The sequence below is a fragment of the Bombina bombina genome, chromosome 1 (genome assembly GCF_027579735.1).
Source record: "Bombina bombina isolate aBomBom1 chromosome 1, aBomBom1.pri, whole genome shotgun sequence".
In the NCBI taxonomy this organism is placed as follows: Eukaryota; Metazoa; Chordata; class Amphibia; order Anura; family Bombinatoridae; genus Bombina; species Bombina bombina.
In genome coordinates this window covers 339,056,969-339,075,408 of record NC_069499.1, presented here as the reverse complement: position 1 = coordinate 339,075,408, position 18,440 = coordinate 339,056,969, and the positions used below count along the sequence as shown (strand labels likewise).

General features: G+C 40.5%; 1 protein-coding gene across 1 annotated transcript in view; it reads right to left on the bottom strand.

The window, feature by feature from the left end:
- LOC128645272 (probable hydrolase PNKD) overlaps positions 1 to 18,440 on the bottom strand; it is a 408,654-nt gene that overhangs the window by 14,316 nt on the left and 375,898 nt on the right.

Here is an 18,440-nt window from a genome sequence, read left to right as displayed (position 1 = left end):
TTCCATTTTGAACGATAAAACCCTTAGAAACTTGTTTAGAATCTTGAGATCTAAAATTGGTCTGAATGTTCCCTCTTTTTTGGGAACTATGAACAGGTTGGAGTAAAACCCCATCCCTTGTCCTAATGGAACAGGATGAATCACTCCCATTCTTGACAGGTCTTCTACACAATGTAAGAATGCCTGTCTTTTAATTTGGTTCGAAGATAATTGAGACCTGTGGAACCTTCCCCTTGGGGGTAGTTCTCTGAATTCCAGGAGATAACCTTGAGAAACTATTTCTAGCGCCCAAGGATCCTGAATATCTCTTGCCCAAGCCTGAGCAAAGAGAGAAAGTCTGCCCCCCACCAGATCCGGTCCCGGATCGGGGGCCAACACTTCATGCTGTTTTGGTAGCAGTGGCAGGTTTCTTGGCCTGCTTACCCTTGTTCCAGCCTTGCATCGGTCTCCAGGCTAGCTTGGTTTGAGAAGTATTACCCTCTTACTTAGAGGGTGTAGAATTTGAGGCTGGTCCGTTTCTGCGAAAGGGACGAAAATTTGGCTTATTTTTAGCCTTAAAAGACCTATCCTGAGGAAGGGCGTGGCCCTTTCCCCCAGTGATGTCTGAAATAATCTCTTTCAAGTCAGGGCCAAACAGTGTTTTACCCTTGAAAGGGATGTTAAGCAATTTGGTCTTGGAGGACACATCCGCTGACCAAGACTTTAGCCAAAGCGCTCTGCGCGCCACGATAGCAAACCCTGAATTATTCGCCGCTAATCTAGCCAATTGCAAAGCGGCATCTAAAATAAAAGAGATAGCCAATTTAAGTGCTTGAACTCTGTCCATAACCTCCTCATACGAAGATTCTTTATTGAGCGACTTTTCTAGTTCTTCGAACCAGAAACACGCAGCTGTAGTGACAGGAACAATGCATGAAATTGGTTGTAGAAGGTAACCTTGCTGAACAAACATCTTTTTAAGCAAACCCTCTAACTTTTTATCCATAGGATCTTGAAAGCACAACTATCTTCTATAGGAATAGTAGTGCGTTTGTTTAGAGTAGAAACCGCCCCCTCGACCTTGGGGACTGTCTGCCATAAGTCCTTTCTGGGGTCGACTATAGGAAATAATTTCTTAAATATAGGGGGAGGAACAAAAGGTATGCCGGGCCTTTCCCACTCCTTATTTACTATGTCCGCCACCCGCTTGGGTATAGGAAAAGCATCAGGGGACACCGGAACCTCTAGGAACTTGTCCATCTTACATAATTTCTTTGGAATGACCAAATTGTCACAATCATCCAGAGTAGATAATACCTCCTTAAGTAGTGCGTGGAGATGTTCTAATTTAAATTTAAATGTTACAACATCAGGTTCAGCTTGTTGAGAAATTTTCCCTGAATCTGAAATTTCTCCCTCAGACAAAACCTCCCTCCTGGCCCCTTCAGATTGGTGTGAGGGCATGTCAGAACAGTTATCATCAGCGTCCTCTTGCTCTTCAGTGTGTAAAACAGAGCAATCACGCTTTCTCTGATAAGTAGGCATTTTGGATAAAATGTTTGCAATAGAATTATCCATTACAGCCGTTAATTGTTGCATGGTAATAAGTATTGGCGCACTAGATGTACTAGGGGCCTCTTGTGTGGGCAAAACTGGTGTAGACACAGAAGGGGATGATGCAGTACCATGCTTACTCCCCTCATTTGAGGAATCATCATGGGCAATATCATTATCTATGGCATTATTGTCCCTACTTTGTTTGGACACTATGACACAATTATCACATATATTTAAATGGGGAGAAACCTTGGCTTTCATACATATAGAACATCGTTATCTGATGGTTCAGACATGTTAAACAGGCTTAAACTTGTCAACAAAGCACAAAAAACGTTTTACAATAAAACCGTTACTGTCACTTTAAATTTTAAACTGAACACACTTTATTACTGAATATGTGAAAAAGTATGAAGGAATTGTTCAAAATTCACCAAAATTTCACCACAGTATCTTAAAGCCTTAAAAGTATTGCACACCAAATTTGAAAGCTTTAACCCTTAAAATAACGGAACCGGAGCCGTTTTTACATTTAACCCCTATACAGTCCCTGGTATCTGCTTTGCTGAGACCCAACCAAGCCCAGAGGGGAATACGATACCAAATGATGCCTTCTATAAGCTTTTTCAGTGGTTCTTAGCTCCTCACACATGCATCTGCATGCCATGCTTTCCAAAAACAACTGCGCATTAGTGGCGCGAAAATGAGGCTCTGCCTATGACTAAAAAAGGCCCCCAGTGAAAAAGGTGTCCAATACAGTGCCTGCCGTTTTTTTAAAACAATCCCCAAGATTATAATAACTATTAATAGTTATAATCTGCCAAATATGCTTAGTAAAGTAATCGTTTTAGCCCAGAAAAATGTCTACCAGTTTTTTAAGCCCTAATGAAGCCCTTTATTCTTATACTAAACTAAGAAAATGGCTTACCGGTTCCCATAGGGAAAATGACAGCTTCCAGCATTACCAAGTCTTGTTAGAAATGTGTCATACCTCAAGCAGCAAAAGTCTGCTCACTGTTTCCCCCAACTGAAGTTAATTCATCTCAACAGTCCTGTGTGGAAACAGCCATCGATTTTAGTAACGGTTGCTAAAATCATTTTCCTCTTACAAACAGAAATCTTCATCTCTTTTCTGTTTCAGAGTAAATAGTACATACCAGCACTATTTTAAAATAACAAACTCTTGATTGAAGAATAAAACTACATTTAACACCAAAAAAACTCTTAGCCATCTCCGTGGAGATGTTGCCTGTGCAACGGCAAAGAGAATGACTGGGGTAGGCGGAGCCTGGGAGGGACTATATGGCCAGCTTTGCTGGGCTCTTTGCCATTTCCTGTTGGGGAGGAGAATATCCCACAAGTAAGGATGACGCCGTGGACCGGACACACCTATGTTGGAGAAATGGAAACCAAATGGGTCTTTAATCTGAACACGGTCATACCAAATGGTATGAATGAATTCAACAATTACTGGGTGTATATCTGAAATAACCAATAGCATCTATAGGTCATTTTTAATATTTATAATCATCAGATTGATAATCTCTGTTCTAGGATAAGCATGTGATATTACACATGACTATCGGTTCAGTTTTTTGTAATTCACAACTGATGATTTCCTGATACTATTTTAGAAAATTAGCCACATCTTATATGGCATGATATATGTAGTAATACGAAAGGTTAAACTACTAATAGTTATTACCCTTGAGGATTCTGCTGGTTGTATACAGTCTCTTAGAATCCATGGCTAATTCACATACAGCTGCTATGAATAGTATCATAGATGAGGGGTAGAACATATCTTCATGATGTTATATAGATATACAACATACTAGATATATGGAACCCTACCAACTGTCCTAGTTTGGAAGCAAACAAGCAGCTTCCATCTGGTCGTGGTTGGGGTGTCTGGTAGTTTTATAATAACTTCTATTTTACATCCTGTTATTGTTTTTCCCACGTCTAAAATTAATTTTGACCTAAATAATTTCCATCATTTATGATACACTGATGGTGTTTTACTGATGTGCTTTATATGGAGTTAACTTTGTAACAGCTAATAGAGATCCTATGATATATCCAATGTTCATATAGGACTTTATGTCTTCAATCCTAGGGGTAATGTATTAACACCTTCCCTTTGCTTGTAAGAGAATTAACAATACTTTATTTATATGGGTATAGTCCAATATATGAATTTTGCGGCACACATAGGTGGGCATAGGATGATTTGTTTGAGTGTATAGTTATGGATTGCTGGTATTTATCATATACGAAAACATACCTCTGTATGGATATTACATCTCTAAACACAGAGTATTTTAAGCCTGCAAACTACATAACAAACTACCTCGGTTATATAATATTATTAGCGCTTCTTATGTCTCCATAAATCTGTATATAATAAGAAATCATCAGTTTGACAAATGACTTATTTGATGGATTAATCTATGGGTGCATAAGGGTTTTTTGTTTCTGAGGCTTAAGTAGCTATATTATGCATAATTCACAGAGTCCGATATCGCACCAATGACAAAGCGTGCGGTATTGCTCCAATCAGATGGAGACTTTCCTATGGACGCGAATTACGCATGATAATCCACCAATGTCAAGGCGTGCGGCACTACTCCAATCGGAAGGATATTTTCCTATGGGCGTGAACCAAGCCCGTAACCGATTGGAGGATACGAAGGTGGAGTCTGGGAAAGGTCCCGGATTGGCTACTAACCGGTGTTCTGGAGAGATATTAAGCTCCGAACATCAGAGCCTCGGCTTACTATTTTAGGCATTGAATGTGAAACATTGATAAAGGCTTTCTAATAGCCGAAACGCGTTTGTACAGCACGTTCTTTACCGGCTCATCCTATCACTCCAGCCACCTGATGCCGACGCTTCCAGTTATCGGCCAGGAAACAGTGTTAGGAGGGCCCTCTTTGCTTTTATTATTGTTAAATAGGTGGTTGTGGGTAGTATAATTTATCCACTAGGGATGTTTATCCTGGTTTTAACTTATGACTAATAAAGTATGAATGGTTTTACTTTTTATATCTCCTATTAGAGTGAGAGTGAGTGCTATAGTAACCCCTTACCTTCCTGTCCTTTTGTTCGAATTATATTTTTGAGGGGCAGCACCGGAATTTTATAATTCCTATCTCACCTATTCTTACAGTGTAGTGCCAGTTTGTTTTTCTTTGGTTCCTAGTATTAGATGAGAGGCCATCAGATCTATTTCTGGAAGACCCCAGATTTGAACAATCTGAAGAAATACCTCTGGGTGAAGAGACCATTCGCCCGGATGTAACGTCTGGCGACTGAGATAATCCGCTTCCCAATTGTCTACACCTGGGATGTGAACCGCAGAAATTAGACAGGAGCTGGATTCCGCCCATACAAGTATCCAAGATACTTCTTTCATAGCTTGAGGACTGTGAGTCCCACCTTGATTGACATACGCCACGGTTGTGACATTGTCCGTCTGAAAACAAATAAATGATTCTCTCTTCAGAAGAGGCCAGAACTGGAGAGCTCTGAAAATCGCACAGAGTTCCAAAATGTTGATTGGTAATCTCGCCTCCTGAGATTCCCAAACCCCTTGCGCTGTCAGAGATCCCCATACAGCTCCCCAACCTGAAAGACTCGCATCTGTTGAGATCACAGTCCAGGTTGGGCGAACAAAAGAGGCCCCTTGAATTAAACGATAGTGATCCAACCACCAAGTCAGAGAAGATCGAACATTGGGGTTTAAGGATATTATTTGTGATATCCTTGTATAATCCCTGCACCACTGGTTCAGCATACAAAGCTGAAGAGGTCTCATGTGAAAACGAGCAAAGGGGATCGCGTCCGATGCAGCAGTCATGAGACCTAGAATTTCCATGCAAAAAGCTACCGAAGGGAATGACTGAGACTGAAGGTTTCGACAAGCTGAAACCAACTTCAGACGTCTCTTTTCTGTTAGAGACAAAGTCATGGACACTGAATCTATTTGAAAGCCCAAAAAGGTTACCTTTGTCTGAGGAATCAAAGAACTCTTTGGTAAATTGATCCTCCAACTATGTTTTTGAAGAAACAACACAAGTTGATTCGTATGAGATTCTGCAGAATGTAAAGACTGAGCAAGTACCAAGATATCGTCCAAATAAGGAAATACCGCAATACCCTGTTCTCTGATTACAGAGAGAAGGGCACCGAGAACCTTTGAAAAGATCCTTGGAGCTGTTGCTAGGCCAAACGGAAGGGCAACAAACTGGTAATGCTTGTCTAGAAAAGAGAATCTCAGAAACTGATAGTGATCTGGATGAATCGGAATATGAAGATATGCATCCTGTAAATCTATTGTGGACATATAATGCCCTTGCTGAACAAAAGGCAGAATAGTCCTTATAGTCACCATTTTGAATGTTGGTATTCTTACATAACGATTCAATATTTTTAGATCCAGAACTGGTCTGAAGGAATTCTCCTTCTTTGGTACAATGAATAGATTTGAGTAAAACCCCAGACCCCGTTCCAGAACTGGAACTGGCACAATTACCCCAGCCAACTCTAGATCTGAAACACATTTCAGAAATGCCTGAGCCTTTACTGGGTTTACTGGAATGCGAGAGAGAAAAAAATCTTCTCACAGGAGGTCTTATCTTGAAACCTATTCTGTATCCTTGAGAAACAATGTTCTGAATCCAAAGACTGTGAATCGAATTGATCCAAATATCTTTGAAAAATCGTAACCTGTCCCCTACCAGCTGTGCTGGAATGAGGGCCACACCTTCATGCGGATTTGGGAGCTGGTTTTGACTTTCTAAAAGGCTTGGATTTATTCCAGACTGGAGAAGGTTTCCAAACAGAAACCGTTCCTTTAAGGGAAGGGTCAGGCTTCTGTTCCTTATTCTGACGAAAGGAACGAAAACGATTAGCAGCCCTGTATTTACCTTTAGATTTTTTGTCCTGCGGCAAAAAAGGTTCCTTTCCCCCCAGTAACAGTTGAAATAATAGAATCCAACTGTGAACCAAATAATTTATTACCTTGGAAAGAAAGAGAAAGCAAAGTTGACTTAGAAGTCATATCTGCACTCCAAGATTTAAGCCATAAAGCTCTTCTAGCTAAAATAGCTAAAGACATATACCTGACATCAATTCTAATGATATCAAAAATGGCATCACAAATAAAGTTATTAGCATGTTGAAGAAGTTTAACAATGCTATAAGCATTATGATCTGACACTTGTTGCGCTAAAGCCTCCAACCAGAAAGTTGAAGCTGCAGCAACATCAGCCAAAGAAATAGCAGGTCTAAGAAGATTACCTGAACATAAATAAGCTCTCCTTAGAAAGGATTCAATCTTCCTGTCTAAAGGATCCTTAAAGGAAGTACTATCTGCCGTAGGAATAGTAGTACGTTTAGCAAGAGTAGAAATAGCCCCATCAACTTTAGGGATTTTATCCCAAAATTCTAATCTATCAGATGGCACAGGGTACAATTTCTTAAACCTTTGAGAAGGAGTAAATGAAGTACCCAGACTATTCCATTCCCTAGAGATTACTTCTGAAATAGCATCAGGAACTGGAAAAACTTCAGGAATAACTACATGAGGTTTGAAAACCGAATTTAAACGCTTAGTAGATCTAGAATCAAGAGGACTAGACTCCTCCATATCTAATGCAATTAACACTTCTTTAAGTAAAGAACGAATAAACTCCATCTTAAATAAATATGAAGATTTATCAGTGTCAATATCTGAGGCAGAATCTTCTAAACCACATAGATCCTCATCAGAAACAGATAAGTCAGAATGATGACGGTCACTTAAAAATTCATCTGAAATATGAGAAGTTTTAAAAGACCTTTTACGCTTACTGGAAGGAGGAATAACAGACAGAGCCTTCCTAATAGATTTAGAAACAAATTCTTTTACATTAACAGGAACATCCTGAACATTAGATGTTGAAGGAACAACAACAGGTAATGGATTATTACTAATGGAAACACAATCTGCATTAGAAAGTTTATCATGACAGTTATCCCAAACAGTTACCAAAAGTTTACAACAGATGCACTTAACTTTGGTAGAACCAGCATCAGGCAGCGTCTTTCCAGAAGTAGATTCTGATCCAGGGTCATGTTGAGACATCTTGCAATATGTAATAGAAAAAACAACATATAAAGCAAAAATATCAAATTCCTTAAATGACAGTTTCAGGAATGGGAAAAAATGCCAAATGAACAAGCCTCTAGCAACCAGAAGCAATGAAAAATGAGACTGAAATAATGTGAAAAAAAGGTGGAGACAAGAATGACACCCACATTTTTTGGCGCCAAAAATGACGCCCACATTATTGGCGCCAAGTACAACGCCTATATTTTTTGGCGCCAAGTATGACGCCACATCCTGTGACGCCGAAAAAAACGACGCCCACAATTTTGGCGCCAAAAAAACGTCTGAACGTCAAAAATGACGCAACCATACACAAACTTCCGGCGTCAATTAGGGCGCCGGAAATGACAAAATTTTTGCGCCAAAAAAGTCCGCGCCAAGAATGACGCAATAAATTGAAGAATTTTCAGCCCCCGCGAGCCTAACAGCCCACAGGGAAAAAAAGTCAATTGAAAAAATTCTTTTAAGGTAAGAAAAAAAGATTCCATATGCATTATCCCAAATAATGAAACTGACTGTCTGAAAATAAGGAATACTGATTATCCTGAATCATGGCAAATATAAGTTTAAACACATATATTTAGAACTTTACATATAAAGTGCCCAACCATAGCTTAGAGTGTCATAATAAAATAAGACTTACTTACCCTAAGACAATCATCTACATATAGTAGACAGCCAAACCAGTACTGAAACGAGAATCAATAGAGGTAATGGTATATGAGAGTATATCGTCGATCTGAAAAGGGAGGTAAGAGATGAATCTCTACGACCGATAACAGAGAACCTATGAAATAGATCCCCTAGAGGAAGACCATAGTATTCAAATAGGCAATACTCTCTTCACATCCCTCTGACATTCACTGCACTCTGAGAGGAAAACCGGGCTCCTGCCTGCTGCGAAGCGCATATCAACGTAGAATCTAGCACAAACTTACTTCACCACCTCCATGGGAGGCAAAGTTTGTAAAACTGAATTGTGGGTGTGGTGAGGGGTGTATTTATAGGCATTTTGAGGTTTGGGAAACTTTGCCCCTCCTGGTAGGAATGTATATCCCATACGTCACTAGCTCATGGACTCTTGCTAATTACATGAAAGAAAAGAATATGTCTCCACTCCTCTTGGGAAGTTATAGACTGACGATTTCTCCCTGAGAAAAACATAATTTATGCTTACCTGATAAATTCCTTTCTCCTGTAGTGTAGTCAGTCCACGGGTCATCATTACTTCTGGGATATTAACTCCTCCCCAACAGGAAGTGCAAGAGGATCACCCAAGCAGAGCTGCTATATAGCTCCTCCCCTCTACGTCACACCCAGTCATTCGACCGAGAACCAAACGAGAAAGGAGAAACTATAGGGTGCAGTGGTGACTGGAGTATAATTTAAAAATTTAGACCTGCCATAAAAAACAGGGCGGGCCGTGGACTGACTACACTACAGGAGAAAGGAATTTATCAGGTAAGCATAAATTATGTTTTCTCCTGTTAAGTGTAGTCAGTCCACGGGTCATCATTACTTCTGGGATACCAATACCAAAGCTAAAGTACACGGATGACGGGAGGGACAGGCAGGATCTTTATACGGAAGGGACCACTGCCTGAAGAACCTTTCTCCCAAAAACAGCCTCCGAAGAAGCAAAAGTGTCAAATTTGTAAAATTTGGAAAAAGTATGAAGAGAAGACCAAGTTGCAGCCTTGCAAATCTGTTCAACAGATGCCTCATTCTTAAAAGGCCCAAGTGGAAGCCACAGCTCTAGTAGAATGAGCTGTAATTCTTTCAGGAGGCTGCTGTCCAGCAATCTCATAGGCTAAACGTATTATGCTACGAAGCCAAAAAGAGAGAGAGGTAGCAGAAGCTTTTTGACCTCTCCTCTGTCCAGAATAAACGACAAACAGGGAAGAAGTTTGGCGAAAATCTTTAGTTGCCTGTAAATAAAATTTCAGGGCACGGACTACATCTAGATTGTGCAGAAGTCGTTCCTTCTTTGAAGAAGGGTTAGGACACAATGATGGAACAATCTCTTGATTGATATTCTTGTTAGTGACAACCTTAGGTAAGAACCCAGGTTTAATACGCAGAACTACCTTATCTGAATGAAAAATCAGATACGGAGAATCACAACGTAAGGCTGATAACTCAGAGACTCTACGAGCCGAGGAAATAGCCATCAAAAACAGAACTTTCCAAGATAACAATTTAATATCAATGGAATGAAGGGGTTCAAACGGAACACCCTGTAAAACGTTAAGAACTAAATTTAAAGTAGCATCAATGCAATTAGTACATAAATTTCTATTGGGCTCCACCTTGGCTTTTGCACATATAGCACAGAGATATTCCTCTGAGTCAGACATGTTTAACAAACTAGCAATTAAACTAGCAAGCTTGGAAATACTTTTCACTCAATTTACAAGTAATTTAGAAAAACGCACTGTGCCTTTAAGAAGCACAGAAAAAAATTATGACAGTTGAATAACAATGAACCAGAGAAATTATAAAAACCAAATTTTTCCCGGTAAAGGCATAAATTTAGCAAAGGATTGCCCCCATTAGCAATGGATAACTAACCCTTAATAGCAGAAAAAAAAAAAAAAATGTACAAAATATAAACGTTTTTTATCACAGTCAAAGCACAATCTCACAGGTCTGCTGTGAGTGATTACCTCCCTCAAAATAATTTTTGAAGATCCTTGAGCTCTGTAGAGACGATCCGGATCATGCAGGGAGAGAAACAGACTTTTGACTGAATTTCTGATGCGTAGCAAAAGCGCCAAAATAGGCCCCTCCCCCTCACACACAGCAGTGAGGGAAGTTCAGTAAACTGTCTTAAATTAAAATAAACGACAGCCAAGTGGAAAAACAGTGCCCAAAACAATTTTTCACCCAGTACCTCAGATAATTAAACGATTTAGCATGCCAGCAAAAACGTTTAAAATCAAATAACATGAAATGTCATTAAACAGCCTGTTGCTAGACGTTCCCACTGCAAGTTAGGCTAAAAGTTATATGCATATAGTATTATCCCAGTGAAGTGCCATTCCCCAGAATACTGAAGTGTACACATATATACATAACAGCCTGATACCAGTTGCTACTACTGCATTTAAGGCTGAACTTACATTATATCGGTATTGGCAGTATTTTCTCAGTCAATTCCATTCCTCAGAAAATAATATACTGCAACATACCTCTTTGCAGGTGAACCTGCCCGCTGTCCCCTGATCTGAAGTTTACCTCACTCCTCAGAATGGCCGAGAACAGCAAAATGAATCTTAGCTACGCCGGCTAAAATCATTCAAAAACTCAGGTAGATTCTTCTTCAAATTCTACCTGAGAAGGAACAACACACTCCGGTGCTGTTTTAAAATAACAAACTTTTGATTGAAGATATAAAAACCAAGTATAATCACCACAGTCCTCTAACACATCCTATCTATTAGTTGGGTGCAAGAGAATGACTGGGTGTGACGTAGAGGGGAGGAGCTATATAGCAGCTCTGCTTGGGTGATCCTCTTGCACTTCCTGTTGGGGAGGAGTTAATATCCCAGAAGTAATGATGACCCGTGGACTGACTACACTTAACAGGAGAAAAACATAATTTATGCTTACCTGATAAATTTATTTCTCTTGTGATGTATCGAGTCCACGGATTCATCTTTACTTGTGGGATATTCTCCTGCCCTACAGGAAGTGGCAAAGAGAGCACCCACAGCAGAGCTGCCTATATAGCTCCCCCCTTAGCTCCAGTGTTAATTTTGACATTAAATTTCGATTTAGTCTTAGTTTTAGTCTTTTGACTAAAATGCCATTTTAGTTTTAGTCGTATTTTAGTCATCTGAATTGTTTTAGTTTTAGTCAACTAAATCTCCAGTAGATTTTAGTCGACTAAAATCTAAGGGGTTAAGTTAAAGTGTAATGCATTATTTAAGCATTTCTCTATAATTTCCAAACTGATTATATACTCCAGAGTAAACATAACACCTTTTATTATTTATGGTATTAAGGTTTACAACATGCAATACAGACACAGATTTAGCCCTTGTGATATATAACATCTAAATTAAACTTAAAATTAAATAAAACCAAGTTTCATAAACAAACAGAAGTGCAACTTTAAAATATAAAAAAAACAAACTGTAAACTGTTTTGTCTGTATTGCACATATTACCTAATATAAAAACTTTTAACAGTTCTCTGTTAATAATTAAAACAAGTATCACATTTCTGCAGCTAGCACAGGGCCAGGCACAGCATAACTTAAACCCATACTCTTGGGTTATGCTTATTTCTATAGGAAGAATCAACTGATTGTTCACAAATTTGAAAAATTTTCGGCAACAATATTAGCACTACTCTAGAACTTCCAAACTCATTTATCTTAAAATGTAATAAAATTAAGTTTTGAAAATTTGACAAAAGTGCAGCAATTTGATATGGATTGACTATAACACCTTGCATAAAATATTTGTCAGAAAATTTTTATTTAGTTTTAGTCATAGTCTTTTGACTAAAATGCCATTTTAGTTTTAGTTGTATTTTAGTCATAAGAATTTCTTTAGTTTTCTACTCATTTTAGTCTAGTTTTAGTCAAATAAATTAACACTGCTTAGCTCCACCCCCCAGTCATTCGACCGAAGTCTAGGAAGAAAAAGGAGAAACCATAGGGTGCAGTGGTGACTGAAAGTTTTAAAATAAAAATATATATGCCTGTCTTAAAAAACAGGGCGGGCCGTGGACTCGATACATCACAAGAGAAATAAATTTATCAGGTAAGCATAAATTATGTTTTCTCTTGTAAGATGTATCGAGTCCACGGATTAATCCTTACTTGTGGGATACCAATACCAAAGCTTTAGGACACGGATGAAGGGAGGGACAAGACAGGGACCTTAAACGGAAGGCACCACTGCTTGTAGAACCTTTCTCCCAAAAATAGCCTCCGAAGAAGCAAAAGTATCAAATTTGTAAAATTTGGAAAAGGTATGAAGCGAAGACCAAGTCGCCGCCTTACAAATCTGTTCAACAGAAGCCTCATTCTTAAAAGCCCATGTGGAAGCCACAGCTCTAGTAGAATGAGCAGTAATCCTTTCAGGAGGCTGCCGTCCAGCAGTCTCATAGGCCAAACGGATGATGCTTTTCAGCCAAAAGGAAAGAGGTAGCCGTAGCCCTTTGACCTCTCCGTTTACCAGAATAAACAACAAACAAAGAAGATGTTTGACGGAAATCTTTAGTTGCTTGTAAGTAGGATTTTAAAGCACGAACCACATCAAGATTGTGTAACAGATGTTCCCTCTTAGATGAAGGATTAGGACACAAAGAAGGAACCACAATCTCTTGATTGATATTCTTATTAGAAACAACCTTAGGAAGAAACCCAGGTTTGGTACGTAAAACCACCTTATCTGCATGGAAAACAAGGTAAGGGGAATCACATTGTAAAGCAGATAGCTCAGAAACTCTTTGAGCCGAAGAGATAGCTACTAAAAACAAAACTTTCCAAGATAGGAGCTTAATATCTATGGAATGCATAGGTTCAAACGGAACCCCTTGAAGAACTTTAAAAACTAAGTTTAGGCTCCATGGCAGAGCAACAGGTTTAAATACAGGCTTGATTCTGACCAAAGCCTAACTAAATGCATTAACGTCTGGGACATCTGCCAGACGTTTGTGAAGTAGAATAGACAAAGCAGATATTTGTCCTTTTAGGGAACTAGCAGATAATCCCTTCTCCAAACCTTCTTGGAGAAAAGATAATATTCTAGGAATCCTAATCTTACTCCACGAGTAACCTTTGGATTCACACCAATAAAGATATTTGCGCCAAATCTTATGATAAATCTTCCTGGTGACAGGTTTTCTAGCCTGAATCAGGGTATCAATGACCGATTCAGAGAAACCACGCTTTGATAAAATCATGCGTTCAATCTCCAAGCAGTCAGACGCAGAGAAATTAGATTTGGATGCATGAACGGACCTTGGATTAGAAGGTCCCGCCTCATTGGCAGAGTCCACGGTGGAACAGAGGACATGTCCACTAGGTCTGCATACCAAGTCCTGCGTGGCCACGCAGGAGCTATCAGAATTACCGAAGCTCTCTCCTGCTTGATTCTGGCAACCAGACGTGGGAGGAGAGGAAACGGTGGAAATAAATAGGCCAGATTGAAGGACCAAGGCACTGCTAGAGCATCTATCAGTACCACCTTGGGATCCCTGACCTGGACCCGTAACGAAGAAGTTTGGCATTCTGACGAGACGCCATCAGATCCAATTCTGGTGTGCCCCATAGCTGAATCAGCTGGGCGAATACCTCCGGATGGAGTTCCCACTCCCCCGGATGAAGAGTCCGACGACTTAGAAAATCCGCCTCCCAGTTCTCTACTCCTGGGATGTGGATTGCTGAGTAATGGCAAGAGTGATCCTCTGCCCATCGGATTATTTTGGTTACCTCCATCATTGCTAGAGAACTCCTTGTTCCTCCCTGATGATTGATATAAGCTACAGTCGTGATGTTGTCCTACTGAAACCTGATGAATTTGGCCGCAGCAAGCTGAGGCCACGCCTGAAGTGCATTGAAAATCGCTCTCAGTTCTAAAATGTTTATCGGGAGGAGAGCTTCCTCCCGAGACCATAAGCCCTGTGCTTTCAGGGAGTTCCTGGCTGGCATCTGTCGTTACAATGAGCCACTCTGGCCTGCGGAAGCACATTCCCTGAGACAGGTGGTCCTGAGACAACCACCAGAGAAGAGAATCTCTGGTCTCCTGGTCCAGATGCAGTTGAGGAGATAAATCTGCATAATCCCCATTCCACTGTTTGAGCATGCATAGTTGCAGTGGTCTGAGGTGTAGACGGGCAAAAGGAACTATGTCCATTGCCGCTACCATGAGTCCGATTACCTCCATACACTGAGCCACTGATGGCCGAGGAATGGAATGAAGAGTTCGGCAAGTGGATAAGAGGTTTAACTTTCTGACCTCCGTCAGAAATATTTTCATTTCTACCGAGTCTATCAGAGTCCCTAGGAAGGAAACTCTTGTAAGAGGGAAGAGAGAACTCTTTTTTATGTTCACCTTCCACCCGTGAGATGTCAGAAAAGCCAACACGATGTCTGTGTGAGACTTGGCTAGCTGGAAAGTCGACGCCTGAATTAAGATGTCGTCTAGATAAGGCGCTACTGCTATGCCCCGTGGTCGTAGAACCACCAGAAGGGACCCTAGCACTTTTGTGAAAATTCTGGGAGCCGTGGCCAACCCGAAGGGAAGGGCCACAAACTGGTAATGCCTGTTTAGAAAGGTGAATCTGAGGAATTGATGATGATCTCTGTGTATAGGGATGTGTAGATACGCATCCTTTAAGTCCACGGTAGTCATATAATGACCCTCCTGGATCAGAGGTAGAATAGTCCGAATAGTCTCCATCTTGAATGATGGAACTTTGAGGAACTTGTTTAGAATTTTGAGATCCAAGATTGGTCTGAAAGTTCCCTCTTTCTTGGGAACCACAAACAGGTTTGAATAAAACCCTAGCCTCTGTTCCTCCTTTGGGACTGGGCGAATCACCCCCATGGTATGTAGGTCTTCTACACAGCGTAAGAACGCCTCTCTCTTTGTCTGGTTTACAGACAATCGAGAAATGTGAAATCTACCCCTTGGAAGGGAGTCCTTGAATTCCAGAAGATATCCCTGGGACACAATTTCTAAAGCCCAGGGATCCTGAACATCTCTCGCCCAAGCCTGAGCGAAGAGAGAGAGTCTGCCCCCTACTAGATCCGGTCCCGGATCGGGGGCTACCCCTTCATGCTGTCTTAGAGGCAGCTGCAGGCTTCTTGGCCTGTTTACCATTGTTCCAAGCCTGGTTAGGTCTCCAGACTGACTTGGACTGGGCAAAATCCCCCTCTTGCTTTGTAGCAGAGGAAGCTGAAGCGGGACCACTCTTAAAGTTCCGAAAAAAATTGAAAATTATTTTGTTTGGCCCTCATCTTATTTGATCTATCCTGAGGGAGGGCATGACCTTTCCCTCCAGTGATGTCTGAAATAATCTCCTTCAGTTCAGGCCCGAATATGGTCTTACCTTTGAAAGGAATGTTCAAAAGTTTAGATTTAGATGACCCATCAGCAGACCAGGATTTAAGCCATAACCGCCCTGCGTGCTAAAATGGCAAAACCTGAATTCTTTGCTGCTAATTTAGCCAGTTGAAAAGCAGCATCTGTAATAAAAGAATTAGCCAACTTAAGTGCCTTAATGCTGTCCATAATTTCCTCTAATGGAGTCTCCATTTGAAGAGCCTCTTCTAGAGCCTCAAACCAGAAAGCAGCTGCAGTCGTTACAGGAACAATGCACGCAATAGGTTGGAGAGAAAAACCTTGATGAACAAAATTTTTATTCAGGAGACCCTCTAATTTTTTATCCATAGGATCTTTGAAAGCACAACTGTCCTCGATAGGTATAGTTGTACGCTTAGATAGAGTAGAAATAGCTCACTGCACCTTAGGAACTGTCTGCCATGAGTCCCTTATGGTATCGGATATGGGAAACATTTTCTCAAAAACAGGAGGGGGAGTGAACGGAATACCTGGTCTATCCCACTCCTTAGCAATAATATTCACAATCCTCTTAGGGACTGGAAAAACATCAGTGTAAACAGGAACCTCTAAGTATCTATCCATTTTACACAATTTCTCTGGGACCACTATAGTGTCACAATCATCTAGAGTTGCTAATACCTCCCTAAGTAATAAGCGGAGGTGTTCAAGCTTAAATTTAAAGGCCGTCATATCAGAATCTGTCTGAGGAAGCGTCTTTCCTGAATCAGAAATTTCTCCCTCAGATAACAAATCCCTCGCCCCTTCAGAGCATTGTGAGGGCATATCAGATACGGCTACTAAAGCGTGAGACGGCACAGCATTTTTCCTTAACCCAGAGCTGTCCCGCTTTCCTTGTAAACCAGGCAGTTTGGATAAAACCTCAGTGAGGGTTGTATTCATAACTGTGGCCATGTCTTGTAAAGTAAATGAATGTGACGCACTAGAGGTACTTGGCGTCACTTGTGCGGGCGTTACTGGTTGTGACACTTGGGGAGAGCTAGATGGCGAACCCTCATTTACTTCTGACTGAGAATCATCTATTGCTCTATTTTTAAGTGCTAATATATGTTCTTTATAATTTATAGACATATCAGTACATTTGGAACACATTCTAAGAGGGGGTTCCACAATGACTTCCAAACATATAGAACAAGGATTTTCCTTGGTATCAGACATGTTAAACAGGCTAGTAATGTAACAAGCAAGCTTGGAAAACACTGTAATCAAAGAAAATAACACTTAGAAATAAAACGGTACTGTGCCTTTAAGAGAAAAAAAAGCTGCACAAGTTCTGCAAAACAGTGTAAAAAAGCAGTAAACTTAACAAAATTTTTACAGTAGTATCTTACTGCCTTAGTAACTTTGCACAACTATGCAAATAAACAATTAACCCCTTAATGGCAAAACCAGATTGAAAAAACGTCAAAACCGGTAAAAAAAAAGACTTTCAGCACCTTGCCACAGCTCTGCTGTGGCGCCTACCTGCCCTTCAGAACGATTTGTGGGGGAAAAACCTCCTTTACAGCCCTCAAACACAGCAGGAACCTCTAGAGAAGCAGTTGGATGACTCTAAGGAAAAGAAACTGCGCAACTGAGGCACGAAAATAGGCCCCTCCCAAATCACTCGATGTTTTGAGGCCTATTAGAAAAACACCTGAGTGTCTCTTAATTAACCATGTGGGTTAAAAAACCCTAACACAAGCCACAATGACCCCTTTAGTCCCTTCAAAAAACGTTATAATTGCATCATTTACTGAACAAACAAAAACGTTTTTTTTCCTAACAGTGTCACCAGTAACAAATGAGCCCTTCAAGCAAGCTGAAATTCCTATCCAAGTGTCTGAATACAGCTTACCCTTTCCCCATGGGGATATTGCCAGCCTTTTCTAGAATAAACACATTCTGTCTAGAAAAACAGACTGAACATACCTCATATGCAGCTTAGCATGCAAACCGTTCCCCCAACTGAAGTTTTCCTGTACTCTTCAGCCCTTGTGAGAACAGCAGTGGATCTTAGTTACAAAGTGCTAAGATCATAATCCTCCTTGCAGAAATCTTCATCTCTTTTCTGCCAAAGAGTAAATAGTACACACCGGCACCATTTAAAAACATAATTTATGCTTACCTGATAAATTTATTTCTCTTGTAGTGTATCCAGTCCACGGATCATCTATTACTTATGGGATATTAACTCCTCCCCAACAGGAAGTGCAAGAGGATTCACCCAGCAGAGCTGCTATATAGCTCCTCCCCTAACTGCCATTACCAGTCATTCGACCGAAAACATGCAGAGAAAGGAAAACCATAGGGTGCAGTGGTGACTGTAGTTTAATGGAAAAATTACCTGCCTTAAAGTGACAGGGCGGGCCGTGGACTGGATACACTACAAGAGAAATAAATTTATCAGGTAAGCATAAATTATGTTTTCTCTTGTTAAGTGTATCCAGTCCACGGATCATCCATTACTTATGGGATACCAATACCAAAGCTAAAGTACACGGATGACGGGAGGGACAGGCAGGCTCTTTATACGGAAGGAACCACTGCCTGAAGAACCTTTCTCCCAAAAACAGCCTCCGAAGAAGCAAAAGTGTCAAATTTGTAAAATTTGGAAAAAGTATGAAGAGAAGACCAAGTTGCAGCCTTGCAAATCTGTTCAACAGAAG